The following is an 18,149-nucleotide window of genomic DNA, read 5'->3' on the forward strand; positions in this document are numbered from 1 at the left end:
ACCTTTATATATAGCTTTTAACAATACAGATTGTGACAAAGCAACTGAACAGCATTAAATAGGAAAATAGTGTGTCAATAATGCACAAAGGCAGTTCGTCATTGAATTAAGTGATGTCATCATTCAGCTCAGTTCAGTTTAAACAGTATTTGTGCAATCAAGTCGATGATATCACTGGAAATTAAGTGTCCCCAACTAAGCAAACCAGAGGCGACAGTGGCAAGGAACCAAAGGGGTTTAGTTCTCCTCTGACAAGACAAAACCAGCAGTTCAATTCCAGGCTGCAACAAAGTCAGATTGTGCAGAGGACTCATCTGTTTCCTGTAGTCTTGTCCAGGTGGCCGTCTAGGAGACAAGGTCTATACAGGGGATCTGTATCTGGGGATCATCTAATGTTGTGTTCAATAGTGTTGATTGTAGAACTAAGATCGCACTAATAGAGAGATACAACCACGATCAGGTGATAACAGCAGGTCAGTTGTAACTCTAAGGAGAGCAGTCTCAGTACTATGATACGGTCTAAATCCTGACTGGAAATCCTCACAGATACAATTTTTCTCTAATAATAAATATACAGGTGAGGATATTGCCTTTTCTAGTATCTTGGAAAGAAAAGCAAGATTCGAGATCGGTCTGTAATTGACTTTTTCTTTGGGGTCTAGTTGTGTTTTTTTTTGTTTTTTTTTTAGGCTTAATAACAGCCGGTTTGAATGTTTTGGGGACATATCCTAATGACAATGAAGAATTAATAACAGTCAGAAGAGGTTCTATGACTTCTGGAAGCACCTCTTTTAGGAGCTTAGATGGTATAGGGTCTAACATACATGTTGTTGGTTTAGATGATTTAACAAGTTTATACAATTCTTCCTCTCTGTAGTAGAGAATGAGTGGAACTGTTCCTCAGGGGGTCTATAGTGCACTGTCTGATGTGATACTGTAGCTGACGGCTGAATGGTTACAATTTTATCTCTAATAGTATCGATATTAGAAGTAGTTCATAAAGTAATTACTGCTGTGCTGTTGGGAAATGTCAACACATTTTAATGTTAATTTAGCCACTATATTTAATTAATTCCTGGGGTTATGTTTGTTTTCTTCTAAAAGAGAAGTAATCAGATCTAGCAGTTTTTAATTCTTTTCTGTAGGATAGGGTACTTTCCCGCCAAGCAATATGAAATACCTCTAGTTTTGTTTTCCTCCAGTAACAGTTGCACTCCATTTTCCGGGCTGCTCTTTTAGGGTGCGAGTGTGCTCATTATACTACGTGTCAGACTGTTTTCCTTAATCTTCCTTAAGCGTAAAGGAGCACCATTATCTAAAACTGTAAACAACAACAGCGTTGATTTATGTCCGAGTCATTCATGGGTAAGCTTGTACTTTTCCTTTGACTTGGCTATGAATTACAGGTAAGTTAAAAATTTTGTAAATAATGTTACATTTCTTACAGAGACCGATTGTTTCACTTCATAAGTCTTTAACATACTGTGGAGGATTAATTTTGGTGTCTTTGTATCATCCTTTTTTTTCTTTTTCTTTTTTATCTCTAAGGATACCCATTGACTTGCATTTTATGAATCACCAGAGAGACCATGGTTTGTATTCAACTACTGTACAAAAAAAAGTCACCTACATGTTGGTTGGCCGGAGGGTGAGTAAATAAACAGAGAATAAATTTTTTGGGGTGAACTATAACTTGAAAAGGGCTTGTAAATGTAAAAGGCTATATTCCCCCATACAAAAGCATCCAGTATATCTGTCTTAATTGTTGTTTTGAAATGAGACTTCTTTTATACCCTTAAGAGAGAAAAAAAAGTTTATTCAAGTGTGCTATTAGTAAACTTCTTTTAAACTAAAAAAATAGGAAAGCATGCTTTAGTTTACTTTTTATGTACTCCTCAGAAATATACTTAAAATTACATTGAAGTATACAGTACTTGACTTATACTTACAAAAAGTCTAAATATTTGAGCTATACTCCTAGAATCTGTGTTTTCATCATTACACAGTAGAGGGCGCTAGTATACATCTTCTGCACAGAATTTCCAAAAAAAAAAAAAAAACATAAGTGAAGAGGAAAAAAGAAACACCAGATACTAACACATGTAACACGATCATCTGACATAAAACAACATCAAAACTGTAACGTTATAGAATAAAATGTCAACCGATGAAGAGATAATAATTACAGTCAAGCTTTGGGATGTTGATCGACTCCATCTAAGTTTTGATTATCATTCTGAATTCAATTCATAGTCTTTTTTTTTTCAGCTTTTTGTTCAAACTGTTATTTCTTTATATTTATTTATTTATTTATTTTTGATTAAAAAAAATAATGCCCGAAGGTAGAATAAAATATTTTTGTTTACAAGCAGATACTCTGTTCTTTCTTTGAAAGGTTTGTATGTTCAGATATTTATATAACAAAATATATAGACATTAAAACCTAAATAGGGACATAGTATTCTTAAAGTATTATGTAAAGTTCACTTAAAGCAAACTTATGAGTATACTTGCAGTATAAAACTACTAGTTTACTGAGACTATACTTCAAAGTGTACAAAGTATTTAATTAGTAAACTATCCGTATACCTATAAGTTCACTTTTAGTATAATTGTAGTACAAACTACAGACATAGAGGTAAACTAGTAGTGTACTCAAAGTTTGCTTAAAAGTATACTTTTATATACTAGAAAGTGGGCCAATTTAGTCCCAATGATTTTTGAAACAGTACACTTACAAGTATACTACTAGAACACTGATATTTGTATACTTGCTACATAAAATATACTTAAGAATATACTTGAACTTTACTTAAGTATAGACCGTTTCTTTGGGCGTACGGGCCTGGCCCTAAGTTAACTTCCGGTCTGTGTTGTTTATATCGGCCTGGCTGCGGTACCTTGTACCTCTACAAACGCAGTTAAAGTCAAGGTTATGAGTAGACTGAAGTTGGGTTCAGGTGGTTGTGCTGTGGGATATGTTTCCCATACATTTATTTATTTTTGGAGACTCGCAAGGATTTTTAAACTGATTAATTTAAAAAAAGCTTTGTTGAATAAACATGAGTAACGTGAGTTACGTACTGCACGTATAATATTATTAATTCCTTATATTTATATGTTTAAATATCAAAACGAGGCACGGGTGTTTTTATCAGGGTTCTAAATTAACACCCGCCAACCTGCCAAATGCAGGTTAAAATTCATTTTTGCGGGTGTTAATTAAAACTTACTACCCTGTTTGGCTCGTGATGCATGACATGAGGCTCTGTTCTCAGTCGTTTATCCCCCTGGCACCCCTTCTTTCATTTCCCATGAACACTGTGCTGTAATGCTACGTGATGACGTTTCATATGACCATTGGCTGCAGGCAGTTTGCAGTGAAACCAGCGCGAAAAAACTTGGAAACGAATAGAGCGTCCATCAGAAAAAACAAAGAAGAAGAACGAATGGAGCCAGAGCAGGGAGCATAGACTGAAAGAGGAGGGAGTTAGCTATTAAAGGAAAAAATTAAGATTAAACTAAATGCGGCGGTGGTTGGGTCTCATCCGAAAAGAGGAACGAGGCAGGGGATGAGGATATTGATAGAGAAACAAAGAAAATAAAATTTAATGCCAAATGGCTGACGGGTCATGAATGGCTTGTGTTTGATGACAAGAATGTCGTAATGCTTTGTCAGGATTGCCGCATGCCCTGATATTTGTGCTTTTTTTCAGTTTCTTGTAAATATCTAAATGGATAAAGTCTAATATCACTGTAATCAGCACAAACTGGGCTATAATAATATGTGAAATGCATGCATGTACATGATTGTATTTTTGAGAAAAAAAATGTTATGCATGGTTAGTGAAAAACTAAAAATGTTAAATCACTTGAATAAGGCCATAAAACACATACGTAACATTGGTTCCCGGGACTGTTGAGAACTGGAGCTTGTAGCCTAGAATTTTTCTTTCTAAATTATGTGAAAATCATCTTGTTTACTCACTCACAGAAAACAATATATTGATTTAAATTTTCTAAGACACTTTTTGTTGGTAAAAGTCATATGTGAGTAGGCGTCAACTATCATGAATATCATTGTGATTTACACCAGAGAAGACAAAGGCCTGCATAATGAGCTGCATAATGAACCTCTCAGTCATCTGTGCCACTCTGAGGGAGGAGTTACAAGAAAGAATGTGAGAAAAAAATAAAAGTATATAATTTTATGTTTGTAGTTTATTAAGAATATATTTAATTATCCCACAACATAATTTAATATCCACTTCGGGGAGCAGTTAAACAGTTTATTAGGAACAATCAAAGCTTACTCTCTGTCGCACAGTAGAGAAATTACCATATGGACAGGAGGAGAAGCTCGCAGACAATCTTTTACTGTCTATGAGGCTATCGGGGAACATGGAGGCATAAAGTCAAGGGAGATAATTAATCAGAATACTTACCAAAATGTGCTCTTGTTCACGCTCGCCTTCTCTGCAAGATTCGGTGGGTGATTAATTTGAGTCATATGAGTTAGATCGGGACTTAATGTTTTTGTGTTATGTCACAATTTTTGTAATTTTTTTGTTATTTGAAAATTATTGTTGTGTAAATTGTATTAACTGATTAAAATAAAGGGAAAAAAAGTTCGGGACTTCAGATCGGGTTCGCGAATCATTTGAGTCAGATCGCAACTTCAAAGCGGGTCCGCGAATCATTTGAATCATATGAGTCAGATCGGGACTTCAGAGCGGGTTCGCGAATCATTTGAGTCAGATCGCGACTTCAGAGCGGGTCCGCGAATCATTTGAATCATATGAGTCAGATCGCGACTTCAGAGCGGGTTCGTGAATCATTTGAGTCAGATCGCGACTTCAAAGCGGGTCCGCGAATCATTTGAGTCATATGAGTCAGATCGGGACTTCAGAGCGGGTTCGCGAATCATTTGAGTCAGATCGCGACTTCAGAGCGGGTCCGCGAATCATTTGAGTCAGATCGAGACTTCATAGCGGATCCGCGAATCATTTGAGTCACATGAGTCAAATCGGGACTTCAGATTGGGTCCACCAATCATTTGTGTCATGATTCAAACCGGGACTTCAGGGCGGATTCGCGAATCATTTGAGTCAGATCGCGACTTCAGAGCGGGTCCGCGAATCATTTGAGTCATATGAATCTTTTTTTTACTGTTTATAATTCAAAGTTTACATTTCTGAGAATGCGTTCACGTGTGTTTTACTGGAATGTTAAAAGAGGGTTTATTTTTATCATGTCTTTATTCATCTCGTTATTGACTTATACCCAGTTGTCTTAAACACAAAGATATTTGGAAGAATGTTTGTAACCAAGCAGATCTCACAATCTCACAAATCATTAACTGCCATAATTAATCATGATCGTTAAGATGAGGAGATCTGCTTAGTTACAAGCATTCTTTCAAATATCTGTGTGTCAAGCAGAACATAGAAAGTTATACAGGTTTGTAGTAACATGAGGGTGAGAAAATTATGACTATTTTTCATTTTTGGGTGAACTATCCCACATATAACACATTACAGCTGTTTGGCTCATTTCTTGTATAACCTCCACCCTCAGTTCTTCTTGGAGCATGCTTCAGGTGTTCTGCCATCGCTGCATTCACTTCACAGCATCTGAAGGGAAGAGAATATATTTATTTTTAAAATAAAAAATAAAAAAAATAAAAAGATAAATGACATGCACTTATTTTCAAAATATCTTTATGGTCTACAGCAAAAAAAAAAAAAAACTTGGAACAAGGTGAATGAATCATGAATGAAACATTAGAAAAAGGTAATCAACATGCATTAGATTTAATTTTTATTGTATAAAAGATTGTGTGCTTTAATGTGATGATGCCCTTGAGAAAGACCCTTAACTAGGTGTGTAACTGTGAGAAAGTGAACAGGACATTTCTGATAAAACAGGTGGGCTGTGATGTCCCCTGAATAATTAATTATAGCGTACCAATAAAAATGACATCAATATAAGTAACTTTTAGCTTTCTAACATTAGCTAATTTTAGCCTTACTCAGTGAATTTCAGTTGACAATCAGTGAATTTTCAGTTGACATCATTCCTCTCGGTTCCTTCTTGTCAAACAAGTAAAACTCAAGCATGTTAATCAAATAATACAAAATGTACTTACCCAACAGTAGATTTTATATAATATATATCCATACATCTCCCTCCTCCATTCCTCAGCTCTCCTCGTGGTTGCCTGCTCAATGTTCCGAAAGAAAGCGAGATCTTTAAAGACTCCATTTGTCCATTATTATTTCTAAAGAAAGACGAAAATGTATAATAGGCTCCATTACCTTACGTTATGGTCCCGTGGAAGCAGTTTTTGTAAAAAATAGGCTAACAATTGCGTCATAACCTGCGACTCTCTGTCGCACAGTAGAGAAATTACCGTATGGACAGGAGGAGAAGCTCGCAGACAATCTTTTACTGTCTATGAGGCTATCGGGGGAACATGGAGGCATAAAGTCAAGGGAGATAATTAATCAGAATACTTACCAAAATTTGCTCCTGTTCACGCTCGCCTTCTATGCAAGATTCGGTGGGTGATTCATTTGAGTCATATGAGTCAGATCGGGACATCAATGCGGGCGCGCGAATCATTTGAGATAGATCGGGACTTAATGTTTTTGTGTTATGTCTCTATTTTTGTTATTTTTTGTTAATTGAAAATTATTGTTGTGTAAATTGTATTAACTGTTTAAAATAAAGGGAGAAAAAAGTTAGATCGGGACTTCAGAGCGGGTTCGCGAATCAGATCGCGACATAAGCGGGTTCGTGAATCATTTGAGTCAGATGAGTCAGATCGCGACTTCAGAGCGGGTCCGCGAATCATTTGAGTCAGATCGCGACTTCAAAGCGGGTCCGCGAATCATTTGAGTCATATGAGTCAGATCTGGACTTCAGAGCGGGTTCGGGAATCATTTGAGTCAGATCTCGACTTCAAAGCGGGTCCGCGAATCATTTGAGTCATATGAGTCAGATCGGGACTTCAGAGCGGGTCAGCGAATCATTTGAGTCAGATCGCGACTTCAGAGCGGGTTCGTGAATCATTTGAGTCAGATCGCGACTTCAAAGCGGGTCCGCGAATCATTTGAGTCATATGAGTCAGATCGGGACTTCAGAGCGGGTTCGCGAATCATTTGAGTCAGATCGCGACTTCAGAGCGGGTCCGCGAATCATATGAATCATATGAGTCTTATCGGGACTTCAGATCGGGTTCGCGAATCATTTGAGTCAGATCGAGACTTCATAGCGGATCCGCGAATCATTTGAGTCACATGAGTCAAATCGGGACTTCAGATTGGGTCCACCAATCATTTGTGTCATGAGTCAAACCGGGACTTCAGGGCGGATTCGCGAATCATTTGAGTCAGATCGCGACTTCAGAGCGGGTCCGCGAATCATTTGAGTCATATGAATCTTTTTTTTACTGTTTATAATTCAAAGTTTACATTTCTGAGAATGCGTTCACGTGTGTTTTACTGGAATGTTAAAAGAGGGTTTATTTTTATCATGTCTTTATTCATCTCGTTATTGACTTATACCCAGTTGTCTTAAACACAAAGATATTTGGAAGAATGTTTGTAACCAAGCAGATCTCACAATCTCACAAATCATTAACTGCCATAATTAATCATGATCGTTAAGATGAGGAGATCTGCTTAGTTACAAGCATTCTTTCAAATATCTGTGTGTCAAGCAGAACATAGAAAGTTATACAGGTTTGTAGTGAACATGAGGGTGAGAAAATTATGACTATTTTTCATTTTTGGGTGAACTATCCCACATATAACACATTACAGCTGTTTGGCTCATTTCTTGTATAACCTCCACCCTCAGTTCTTCTTGGAGCATGCTTCAGGTGTTCTGCCATCGCTGCATTCACTTCACAGCATCTGAAGGGAAGAGAATATATTTATTTTTAAAATAAAAAATAAAAAAAATAAAAAGATAAATGACATGCACTTATTTTCAAATTATCTGTATGGTCTACAGCAAAAAAAAAAAAAAAACTTGGAACAAGGTGAATGAATCATGAATGAAACATTAGAAAAAGGTAATCAACATGCATTAGATTTAATTTTTATTGTATAAAAGATTGTGTGCTTTAATGTGATGATGCCCTTGAGAAAGACCCTTAACTAGGTGTGTAACTGTGAGAAAGTGAACAGGACATTTCTGATAAAACAGGTGGGCTGTGATGTCCCCTGAATAATTAATTATAGCGTACCAATAAAAATGACATCAATATAAGTAACTTTTAGCTTTCTAACATTAGCTAATTTTAGCCTTACTCAGTGAATTTCAGTTGACAATCAGTGAATTTTCAGTTGACATCATTCCTCTCGGTTCCTTCTTGTCAAACAAGTAAAACTCAAGCATGTTAATCAAATAATACAAAATGTACTTACCCAACAGTAGATTTTATATAATATATATCCATACATCTCCCTCCTCCAGTCCTCAGCTCTCCTCGTGGTTGCCTGCTCAATGTTCCGAAAGAAAGCGAGATCTTTAAAGACTCCATTTGTCCATTAATTATTTCTAAAGAAAGACGAAAATGTATAATAGGCTCCATTACCTTACGTTATGGTCCCGTGGAAGCAGTTTTTGTAAAAAATAGGCTAACAATTGCGTCATAACCTGCGACTCTCTGTCGCACAGTAGAGAAATTACCGTATGGACAGGAGGAGAAGCTCGCAGACAATCTTTTACTGTCTATGAGGCTATCGGGGGAACATGGAGGCATAAAGTCAAGGGAGATAATTAATCAGAATACTTACCAAAATTTGCTCCTGTTCACGCTCGCCTTCTCTGCAAGATTCGGTGGGTGATTCATTTGAGTCATATGAGTCAGATCGGGACATCAATGCGGGCTCGCGAATCATTTGAGATAGATCGGGACTTAATGTTTTTGTGTTTTGTCTCTATTTTTGTTATTTTTTTGTTAATTGAAAATTATTGTTGTGTAAATTGTATTAACTGTTTAAAATAAAGGGAGAAAAAAGTTAGATCGGGACTTCAGAGCGGGTTCGCGAATCAGATCGCGACATAAGCGGGTTCGTGAATCATTTGAGTCAGATCGCGACTTCAGAGCGGGTCCGCGAATCATTTGAGTCAGATCGCGACTTCAAAGCGGGTCCGCGAATCATTTGAGTCATATGAGTCAGATCTGGACTTCAGAGCGGGTTCGGGAATCATTTGAGTCAGATCGCGACTTCAAAGCGGGTCCGCGAATCATTTGAGTCATATGAGTCAGATCGGGACTTCAGAGCGGGTCAGCGAATCATTTGAGTCAGATCGCGACTTCAGAGCGGGTTCGTGAATCATTTGAGTCAGATCGCGACTTCAAAGCGGGTCCGCGAATCATTTGAGTCATATGAGTCAGATCTGGACTTCAGAGCGGGTTCGCGAATCATTTGAGTCAGATCGCGACTTCAAAGCGGGTCCGCGAATCATTTGAATCATATGAGTCAGATCGGGACGTCAGAGCGGGTTCGTGAATCATTTGAGTCAGATCGCGACTTCAAAGCGGGTCCGCGAATCATTTGAGTCATATGAGTCAGATCTGGACTTCAGAGCGGGTTCGGGAATCATTTGAGTCAGATCGCGACTTCAAAGCGGGTCCGCGAATCATTTGAGTCATATGAGTCAGATCTGGACTTCAGAGCGGGTTCGGGAATCATTTGAGTCAGATCGCGACTTCAAAGCGGGTCCGCGAATCATTTGAGTCATATGAGTCAGATCGGGACTTCAGAGCGGGTCCGCGAATCATTTGAGTCATATGAGTCAGATCGGGACTTCAGAGCGGGTCCGCGAATCATTTGAATCATATGAGTCAGATCGGGACTTCAGAGCGGGTCCTCGAATCATTTGAGTCATGAGTCAAATCGCGACTTCAGAGCGGGTCCGCGAATCATTTGAGTCATATGAATCTTTCTTTTACTGTTTATAATTCAAAGTTTACATTTCTGAGAATGCGTTCACGTGTGTTCTACTGGAATGTTAAAAGAGGGTTTCTTTTTATCATGTCTTTATTAATCTTGTCATTGACTTACCCAGTTGTCTTATAAACACAAAGATATTTGGAAGAATGTTTGTTATCAAGCAGATCTCACAATCTCACAACTCATTAAGCGCCATTGTAGGAAAAATGATCATGATCGTTAAGATGACGAGATCTGCTTAGTTACAAACATTATTCCAAATATCTTTGTGTCAAGCAGAACATAGAAAGTTACACAGGTTTGTAATGACATGAGGGTGAGAAAATTATGACTATTTTCATTTTTGGGTGAACTATCCCCTGGGGAGATTCTAGGATTTTTTCAACTGGGGGGCACAAGAGGGGCCACGATTAATACAGAGGGGCCAATCTTGTGTTGTTTGAACTGTATATCCAAATCATTTCAAGAGTTCAGTAACCTTTACAATCAGTAATAAACAGTGATACCCTATTAAGTTTTAATAGCAGTTATTCATTGCTCTAAATCAAAACAATCAAATACAATTTTTATTAACTTTTCACTTTACAAAAGTGAAAGAAAAACTTTAATAAATAAAAAAATCCAATGTATGAATAGTGTACAACTCACAAATAATAATAATAATAGAATTTATTTATAATAGCCTTGTATAATATATATATATATATATATATATATATATATATATATATATATATATATATATATATATATATATATATATATATATATATATATAATAGCCTTATTTATATAAATGCAGAATAACATTAATAATTCATAGAACTAAATACACAATTAATGAATTAATATAACTAATATAAATTTAATATAATAAATTGTTTTTGTTTATTATCCACATCCCATTCAATTTGCATAGCAGCAGTTGTAGTAAATTTCCATTGATTTATAAACAAAATCTACTTATGTCAAGGGTAATTAATCTTGAGCATATTGATTTAAAATATCATATATCCATACTTTGTTAGTGTAAGAGCCAATTTTACGTTTCAATAATTTGTATGGTATTGTTTCTTGGAGTGTTGATTTCAAGCATAAACTGAATATATCATATTTGTATCTTTCTTTCTGAGGTAGTTCTGTTTTTTCCTGTATTTATTTTATATATATTTATATATATATTTCAGTACTGTTTCCTATGTTTTCTGATGTACAGGCTAATTTCTGTTCTGTTTCTTTAATGGTTATGTCCACTTGGGCGGAAGATTGAACTGGGTAGTTGTTCGTGTATAGGGAATAAGGGAGAAAAAGTTTTCTTACCGTTTTCGTCTGTCATTAAAAAATAACTCTTGTTTAAACGTTCAAGGTAACAGCAGTTAAAGGTTTAACAGGTGAAACCATAGGAAAGGCTACAGGAACCATCAGGATTTTGTATAGTTTTGTAATTTTGTGTTTGGATTAAACTTTTTTGATTGACTTCTGTGACGAGTAAGAAAACTTCTCTTTTTCGTTTGAAGCGAGCAATATTTTTGTTTTTAACGAGAAGATTATCCAGTGATTCACGCAACATCAAAGACCATAACGTTACTTGGATATTAACAGACTATCGCGGGATTCTCGGCTGAGATTCTCCGATGCCATTTGGATTACATACACTACGGATTTTGCTGATCGGACTTTAGTGAGCTTTCACAACTTTTTCGGACGTTTTGGGGATATTATTGTACTTTGAATATTGCTGAACTTTGCTGCGTCATGGTCCCGCCATGTTTGCGTTTCCACACAGCATCGAAGAGGGCGATCTCATCTGCTTTCGTGATGAACGCAATGCGCGCTTTGAACACGAACATTGATTACTATGGAAACAGAGGAATTGAACGCGGCCTCTAAAAGAGTAGCGAAGATGACTGTTAAAGCACAAGAGGAAAGGCTTCATCACTTGTTGGGAACTAGAAGAGCCAAGCTGGGACATTTAACAAGGCAAATGAGAGAAATTGAAGCTCTGCTTGAGGACTCTGGTAATGTTGACACTGTGTATGATTGCATAAATGGTGAGTTTGCACAGTTCTTTGCTGCATTCCAAGACATTAATTATTCAACCAGAGAACTTATGTCAGATGATGAGGCATATTTAGATCAGTTACATTGGTTCGAACCGAAGTCTCAAGCAGTTAAGCACTTTGTAGACAAGGTTAAAGACTGGGTTGAAAAAGTAAAACTCCAATCCGAGGAGGCAGAGCAATGTGATGCAGAGGTTGAATGTAATGACAGTGCCTCAATGGTTATCTCTTCTTCACAACTGCCTCTCTTTCCAAAAAAATCTCGTAGTCAGGTGGCTTCAGGTGTTTCATCTACAGCATCTGAAACTGAAAGGGCAGAGCTGTTGGCACGAGCTAATGCGTTATTACAGAAACAATAGCTTGAGAGAGAGGAAACTGAGCTCAAAGCAAAGAGGGAAAATTTAGAGCTCCAAACTGCTATTGCTGCGGCTGAAGCCAAACTTCAGGTTTTGTCCATGTATGAACCAGCTCGTAGTGTTTCTGATGCATCTGGTAATGCAGCTAGGGCTGCCACTATTGCAGAAACCCTTAAAGCTACACCTAATCAAGTAGTACGGCCAAAAACATTTTCTCGTGAGCTAGTACCTGATACTGATGCAGTTCCAAGAGACAGTGATGTGCATCATGATTTTGTTAAATCACAACCAACAAGGTCAGATGTGAGAATTCCTTCACATGTTGATACAGGAAGCTTGTTCAACATAATGCAACATCAAAATGATGTTTCACAATTTGTTTTCACAATTTCGAAAAAGAAAATTCAAAAGAAATTCAGCTTTCTACATGGACTATTGTAGTTTCATGGAGGACATGCTACTCAAAGGTCATGCTGAGAAAATCCTTGCAAATGAAATTGAAGGAACCCTTGGCAGAATCTGGTACATCCCACACCACGGGGTGTATCACCCACAAAAACACAAACTTCGAGTGGTGTTTGACTGCGCAGCTACCTACCAAGGAAAATCACTCAACTCGCAACTGTTGCAAGAACCCAACTTTAATAATTCTCTTATTGGTGTTCTGGCGAGATTCAGACATAGGCCGAATGCCCTTGCAGCAGACGTAGAAGGGATGTTTCATCAGGTCAGAGTTCCTGCTAAAGATAAAGATCTGTTAAGATTCCTTTGGTGGCCTAAAGGGGACACTGCACAGGAAGTGGAGGAATACAGAATGAGTGTCCACTTATTTGGTGCTACATCCTCCCCAAGTTGTGCAATCTACGCTTTGCAAAGGTGTGCAAAGGACAACAGTGCACAGCATAGATCAGAGGTAATTCAGACAGTCCTTAGGAATTTCTATGTAGATGACTGTTTGACGTCTGTGGCTACTGAACAGCAGGGTATTGCTCTAATGCATGACTTAAGGGAGATGTGTGCTTCAGGAGGGTTTAATTTGACCAAGTGGATGTTCAACAGTCGCACTGTACTTGCATCCATAAGTGAGGAGAGCAAAGCTAAGACAGTGAAGGATTTGGACCTGGAGAAAGACAAGTTACCATTGGAAAGAGCTCTAGGGGTTCAGTGGTGTGTTGAGACAGACACTTTGCAGTTCAAAGTAACACTACAGGAAAAGCCTCTTACAAGGAGAGGTATATTATCCGTGGTCAGCTCCATTTATGATCCCCTTGGAATACTTTCTCCAGTTATTCTTCCTGCAAAGCAAATAGTGCAGGAGCTTTGTAGAACAAAACATGACTGGGATGACAAGATTCCAGAAACTCTCAGACATCAGTGGAATCTGTGGCTGGCTAGTCTTCAGAACTTGAATGACTTTCAGGTTGAAAGATGCATGAAGCCACTTAACTTTGGTGAAATCACCTCAGCGCAGCTGCATCATTTTGCAGATGCCAGTGAGCTGGGTTTTGGCACAGTGTCATACTTGCTCATGGAGAATCACAGAGGTAACCAACATTGTGCATTTGCTATGGGTAAAGCAAGGGTTGCTCCAGTAAAAACAGTTAACGTGCCACGTCTTGAGCTTACTGCAGCTACAATGGCTGCTAGAATGGACAATATGCTGAAATCTGAATTGGACTTGATTCTTCAGGAGTCTGTATTTTGGACCGACAGTACTTCAGTCCTGAAATATCTCAACAACGAAAGCACACGGTTCCGTACATTTGTGGCCAACAGGGTAACTGCAATCAGAGAGCTCTCAAGGGCGTCGCAATGGAGGTATGTGAATTCTTCTTCCAACCCGGCCGACATTGCCTCAGGAGGACTTACTGTAGATGCTTTCCTTAAAGCAAATTCATGGCTCACAGGTCCATCCTTTCTGACAAAGCCAGAATCAGAGTGGCCAAAAATGCCTAGTCACACTCTTAAGTTATCTGTTAATGATTTGGAAGTTAACCCTCTGGGGACGGATTAGGCGGTACCGCCCAAAATGGCATACTTTTACAAATGTGTAGTTATCTCAAAAACTATTAATGCTAGAGAGATGCGGGTTTTTTTGCCGTCTTCCTCAGATTCCGCTGAAAACAGCGGTGTCCAGTTTGTATATAAACACTTCCCTTATTGCGCAATACCACTGCGTAAACAGGCCAATGAAAACGATTGTGCTAGGCAGATTCAACACGCAACAGCCAATGGAAAAATTGCCGCTGGGAGGAGTCTTTTTCTAACCCAATCAGAGGAAGGTTATGTCTTCTAGCGATTCAGAGGACTCTGTAGCTCTGCTGTAGCCTTGTAAAAGCTGGCTGGACTTAAGTAAAAGACATGTAATCAATAAGCGTTCAGAGAATCAGCATCAGGGTGGAGAAAGCAGAACGCGATCGGAGTATTAGCGAGCACAAAGAGCTAAATTCGAGCGATCGGAGAATCAGCATCACGTGGAGAAAGCAGAAAGTGATCGGAGTGTTGGCGAGCACAAAGAGATAAATTCGAGAGAGATACAGCATTATTACAGAATTGTTTTATCAAAATGGCAAGCAGTAAAAGATTTACGGCAGAACAAGCTCTGGAACAATTACTGGAAAGGCCTGGAGAGGCGTTTCTTTGCTCACTGGCATGCCTAGGACTGTTTTTTTTTAAAAGTTAATTATTTAATTGTTCTTTACACATTTGATTAAACAATAACACATTTCTGTCAAGCAAAAAGTTTGAAAAAATATATTTTCTTTGTTCAAAAACTGTTCTATATTGTGTGTTTTTCAGTAATAAATGACAAAAATCTAATTTTCGTTTTTGAAATTCTCTAGTTTATTGTAAAATTTTTCACTCATACTTCCTTTATATAAACATATTGCATGCATGCTTATGGTAGCTTAGGGTCTTCTGAATCCATAGATACCAAACACAGGGTGTTTCATCTCCTTTACATATGATTTATAAGCCCAAATATAAAAATAGAGAAAACAGACCAAAAAGGGCTTAGTCCCAAAAATAAAAAAAACGCCTAGGACTGTTTGTAAATAAAGTTAATTATTTAATTGATCTTTACACATTTGATTGAACATTAACCCATTTCTGTCAAGCAAAGAGTTTGAAAAATATATTTTTGGGTCAAAAACTTTTAACTATTGTTGTGTGAGGTAGGATTTTCAGTAATAACTGACAAAAATCTCATTTTCGTCTTTGAAATTCTCTAGTTTATTGTACAATTTTTCAGTCATACTTCCTTTATAGACATATTGCATGCATGCTTATGGTAGCTTAGGGTCTTCTGAATCCATTGATACCAAATACATGGTGGTCCATCCTCATTACATATGGTTTATAAGCCGAAATGTAAAAATAGAGAAAACGGACCAAAAAGGGCTTAGTCCCCTAAGGGTTAAGGAAGTCTGCGTAAATGCAGTGATTGCAGACAATTCTGACTATACTTCTCAGTTCTTTTCACACTACTCCGATTGGTACCATTTGAAAAGAGCCATTGCATGGTTCCTCAAGTTTAAAAGCACTCTGAAGAAGACACTAATGGAAAAAAGAAATGAGCTGTGCCACAGTCTAAGAGACAATCTAGCAGTGAATTCAACTTTTTTGAACAAAACTTCAAAACTTCAAATCTTCACTGTCAGGGGTTACATTGACTGTAAGTGACCTTGAAAAAGCTGAGGAAGAGATCATTCACTACAGCCAAACAATCATGTTTCCAGAGGAAATCAAAGCCCTCCAGCAAGGTAAAACTGTAAAACACAGCAGCACTCTCTACAAGTTGTTGTGGTGTATTTTGCCGGTTCTCCAAAGAATCGAACTCAGTCAGGGATTTCTCTCTCAGAAGAAAATACTTTATTTTAAGCAAAACAAAGTCGAGAGCTCGTTGCAAGGAGATCTCTCGAAATGTTATTTCGTTTCTCCTTATATACACTATATGGGGCGGTTCCACATGGTAAAACTTTTCCTTTAGATTACGCTTTACCTAAGTCCCTAGGGAGGGGAGGTCCTTAATGTATGTCTAACCATATGTTATTCATTAGCCCTGTACATTCCTGCACGTAAGCATATTCCTTTCTATCCATTTCCTATAGGATTATAATGGAAAAACAACTAGCAACAAAAATGGCTAGATTCACATTGATTATTCTGGATTGATTAAAATCTTACTAATAAAAATCTTCCACACATTCTCCCCTTTGAGACTTAATAAGTCTCACATTTGATTATTCTTATCCAGAGTGCTACTCCATAATCCAGTCATATTAGTTACACTACCTAGTGACTAAATAAGTCACATTGTATTATCACCAGTGACTAGATTATGAAATTCCACTCTGAGGGATTACTGGACCAAACATCTCTCTCCTTTTTTAACATGGAGTGAGTAAAGGATCCAGTCTCCCTAACCCCTCTTTAATAGTAGACATTGTTAAAAACATGAATGTGCAATTGGTTCAGCATTTGCCTGGTTATCACAGTTTTGTATAAAAGGCGTAAAAATACATACACATACAAATACAAATCACATCACACATTGAATATCACAAGATTATAAGAGTTGAACTTCAGTTTAGATACCTTATGTATCAATTTCCCATTATTTTGATATCTTTGAATTTAATTTGCTTAACTGTGGCTTTGACTAGTGACCTCAATATAGGAAGTATACAGTAAAATAGTAAATATCCTGTCATTAATGCCATTCCTAAAAACTTTCCCTATTTAATTATAAACTATGCTCCACATGCTCCTAACTGTAAATCAAACCAGTCTTACATTTTATTATCTTTTCCAACATTTTCTTTATCTATCATTCTTAGCCTTTTCAATTTGATCAGTTCTTCATTAAATGCTCCCTTCTATAAATACAGCATTTCCCCCCAAACATAACACATACTTTTCCTTCTTCAATTCACAAATCTTGAGCTTTTCTATTTTGCTCCTTTCATTCTATTTGTTGCATCAAATTGCTCTATTTTCCCTTCAAATCTTCCTACATCCATATTTCCCTTCTCATAACCTTCAAATTCTTCATCTACCATTACTTAAAATTCTCTTTCCACCTTTTCTTTTCTATTTGTTGGCTCATATCTGCACCCAAGTATTTTGATCTCAGTAGCAGTCCCATCATTCTCTCATTCCATCTTCACCAGGGAGACTCTTTGCGAGTCGTTGCAATGGTCTTTCCCTCGTTGGCAAGGGTGGGTCGTTACTAGCACGCCCTTCATCCCTCACTTCATGCTGTGTAGAGTTGTTGAAGCTGGTTGGAGTATTTTAAGGTTAGAGATGTGAACTCAGGTGTCACTCTGTAACCGTTTTGCTGATTCATGCAAGGCTCTCTTGAGATCATTTCTGCACCCTCACTGGTTCTGTTTGATGGAGCGAAGCATTCCTTGTTCTTACTGGAACTGCTGTCACCTGTAAATGGAAAACTTAAGAATTTTTTGTTAGTGTTATCAAGCATGCTAATTTGTTCCCCTTGCTAGTCGTCCTTCTTGGTGTGACCTGTGGAAATGTAATGTGGGTTGAGGGCTGTCTTGGCCCTTTTTTGAGTTTTCACAATTCCAGTGCTGTCTTTACTATTTTTTAATTCCTTTTAATTTTATTCTCAACAATTTGCTTATTTAGTTATCTTTTTATTTTGTAAACTGAGTTCCACTATATCACTGGATAATTTATCTAGGTCTATCTTGCTCGGTACCATAGGCCTTTTGACCTGGAAAACACTCAACCCACTGCAT

The sequence above is a fragment of the Carassius auratus genome, chromosome 8, assembly GCF_003368295.1.
Source record: "Carassius auratus strain Wakin chromosome 8, ASM336829v1, whole genome shotgun sequence".
Lineage (NCBI taxonomy): Eukaryota > Metazoa > Chordata > Actinopteri > Cypriniformes > Cyprinidae > Carassius > Carassius auratus.